Here is a 3,816-nt window from a genome sequence, read left to right on the forward strand (position 1 = left end):
AATATACTGAGCATAAAACTGCATAATATTATGAACCTGGAATATAAAGAGCTATTTAAATTTCTCAGGCCAGCCTTTCAGATATAACTGCATCAACTTCTGTTTCACTAACTGGTATTTGGATTGCAAGTGTGCCCCAGGTGACACAACTCAGAAGTTGCTAAGTGCAAGCAGAGACATATAAGAGTGATGAAGTACTCCATTATTTTTTAAATAGGCTTTGGTTCCCTAAAAAGCCATGATGTTCACAATAGTATTGTTGTCTTTGGAAATGGAAGAGGAGGAAGAATCACAAAGAACTCACAGATATTGGCTAATTTGTACAGGAAAATGGAATTGACATTTTGACTGAATCCTGATAGACCTACCCAGATATTCATCTTGGCTTAGTGGCTCATGAATTGAGGTTCCTATTCATTTCAGAGGAAGGAGAACATAAGCCAGCTCTTTAGTTGCAATGAATGGGGAAGCTGTTAATAGGCTGGGGAACTCTGTATGAACACTGAAGTTCCTTCACCCAAAACCGATTACTGGACTGGAGTATCAATCCACATAAAAATACTGGCATACCATGTACCGTATATTGAACACTTACAAACCAAAAGTGGCATTCTAGTAATGGGCAAACTCTCCTTGGTTCCATTCAGAATTTGCATAAAAATAATAATTAAAAAATAGCTTGGTTTTCTGCACTTAATTCTAAAATTTGGAAACACTGTTGCCTCCTACTGATGTCTTCACAGGGCATAGCAAGAACCAAATACTTCATTTCCCCCAGAAGAATCACTAGATAAAAAGTTTCTTTATGTACTTTTTATTTCATTTTGTGTCAGATTATATCCAAGTTATGATTTAAAGTTCTATCAAAAGGGAAGGAACTGTTCTTGTATCCCACTAAAATAAAAACCAATTCACCTTGTGAAACACTTGCTAAGTTTTATTTACCTTAGACTTGCTTTATAGCTTTTACCAAATGCTGCCCTGTCTTGCTGAAGTGACAATTATAAGGGTTTGGAGAAGAGCCTATCATTTATTTTAAAAACGTCTTGGGTTTCTGGGAGCCATGTGTCCATTCTGAATGAATTTTTTAAAGCCACAAGGATTACTCGTAGATTCACTGCAGATATTAGATATGAATAAAAACTGGTTTGTAGAGACAGACTGGTGGTGAGATGAGTACTTCCCATATCTCTCTCATATCTTATTTGGAATTATATCCAAGAGTAAGTCTTCAATTGATCTGTGCCTCAGTCTCTTTCCCTCAAAGCCACTTAAAAGTACATAGCTTTACAATAGCTGAGGCCCTGGCTGTACAAACATGCTGCAGAAATCTCAAACTACTTTTTTAAAAAAGTATACAGTACACATTTTCTTTCAGTATCTTGTCTTTGTGATTTCTTTTATTGCTTTAGTTACTCCTTCAGAAACTGGGTTTTTTGGGGGGGTTTTTTGGTTTTTTACTTATTATGGGTGAAGAAGAAGAAGAAGAAGAAGAAGAAGAAGAAGAAGAAGAAGAGTTTGGATTTGATATCCCACCTTTCACTCAAAGCGGCTAACATTCTCCTTTCCCTTCCTCCCCCACAACAAACACTCTGTGAGGTGAGAGGGGCTGAGAGACTTCAAAGAAGTGTGACTGGCCCAAGGTCACCCAGCAGCTGCATGTGGAGGAGCAGAGACGCGAACCCGGTTCCCCAGATTACGAGACTACCGCTCTTAACCACTACACCACACTGAGCATTGATTTTGCCACAGCAGCCCTGAGGCCAAGCGGAATGATTGGTAGGGAAGTGCTGGAGCTACATGGAATAGCTCATTTTTTTCATTCCAAAGGTTTCAGGTTCCATCCAGTGCCGGATTTACATATAAGCTAAACAAGCTATAGCTTAGAGCCCCACTCTCTTGCCCCCACCCCAAAATATACTTCTTTTTAATTGTGTTTCACTATTAATATACTTCTTCTTAATTGGATTTCAGTTCAACAGTTACTTTGATAAAATACGTATTTTGTTATGTGCAAATGGCTTTAGATACCTACTAGGTCAATAAATTACCATATAGCATATGTTCAACACAAAAAACAGTGACATTTATTGTTGACAAAGGACAGCTGGACATATAAAGGGCCCCATTATCTTCAGCAACGTAGGGCCTCATCAAACCTAAATCTGGCCTTGGTTCCAACCCTAGCATATCCTGCATATTCTGTGGTGGGTGGAAACCCTGCTGTCTGAAAACCTGCAGAGCTACTGTCTGCCATCATAGACAGTATATTGAGCTTAGATGGAGCAATGGTTTGATTCACTATCAGGCACCTATCTATGATCTGCTCCTTGGGCTGTGCATAGAGATAGTGCAATGGGGAAAGCACAAAATGTAAAGTTGAATCCCAAAGATCCTGAGTTGAAGTCAAAGCCCTCTTCAGGTGTTCATAACCATGCAATGATAATCGCATGAGGGAAGGAAATGGGAAGCCTCCAAGTGAATAAGAACCCTTGGCTACCAGAAATCAGCTTTATGTGGTTAGAAGCCCCATGTAGATCTTCATGCTTGACACATGAAGGCTGAGTAGAGGTGGCATTCCCAGCATACAACAGATGCTGGAGATGGTTTCAATACACCCAATCTTCTACACACATCAGCATTCATGCTAATATACTCAATCTTACCTACCTAACATCCTACCTTTCCATTCTTCTGTAACTGGGTGCTGAAAAATTACTTTTTGACAATGGTAAACATTTATCGATCTATGTGCACATATTCTGATATTCCCCAAATTTTCCAGCAATTGTCAACACTCGTACATAACAGTTGGGATTCCAAACCATTCTGACTTTCACCATTACATATCTATTATATAACTCAATATCTGTATAGTGTTGTGAAGAGAGATTGCCTGTGATATTGTAAATATCCTTTCACCCAAGAAGGTAGAGAAGAGACCATGAAGGTCTGCCTGGTAGCTCTTTGATAACAGCCACTGTAGTATTAATAAGCACAGTATACATAATGTATGAGGTTCCAGTTAATAAAATCTGCTTGTCTACAAGCGTCTTCCTACTTTCCTAATGAGCTTGGATTCTCCTCACTTCCTAGCAATTGGATTCTCCCACTGCCTAGCTATCAATCAAGCCTTCATTTCCGTCACCTACCTCTCGCCACTTATTTGTGCTACTTTTATAACTTCGGCGACTTGCCTCTCACCTTCAAGGTTGTGTCAGGGCATCTTGCTTCAAGGCAAAGCTGAACATGGATTTGACAGCCTGTAGCTGTAAGAATAAAGATATAACATAAAAGGAGAAAGGAGCAGTAAAAAGAAGAAGAAGAATTTACATGGGTCAAATAGGGGTTGAAGAATTCATACCTATAAGAACAGAAGATGAGGAATTCCTATGAGGCGGGAAGGATAAACAGCATTGTTTTGTTTTAATTTCTAGCATGAACACTGAGGTAACAAAGGTCACTGCAGAATGCAATGGAATTATTTCATACCTGATTTAAATCCCTCTGTGTTTGAAATCCTCAACATTCAAATCAATTCCATTCAAATTAATCAAACTTGTCTCTAAGTAAGCATGTTTAGACTTTTGGAGCGCAATATAATACTAAATATTTCATTCTTCAAAGTAACTGGTAATTAACTGTTCAGAATGGTTGTCATAGTTCTGTAATTTTGAACAGATTACACTTTACTGAGACTATTTTTTTCTTATTTCATTTTGAAGTGGTTTTATTAGCTAAGGCACTAGGAGTATGCTCTTATGCTTAAAAAAGTAAATAAATCACAGTAGATCTTAGCAAATAAATCACATTTCT

The sequence above is a fragment of the Podarcis tiliguerta genome (assembly GCF_965153285.1).
Source record: "Podarcis tiliguerta genome assembly, chromosome: 4".
Taxonomy (NCBI): Eukaryota; Metazoa; Chordata; class Lepidosauria; order Squamata; family Lacertidae; genus Podarcis; species Podarcis tiliguerta.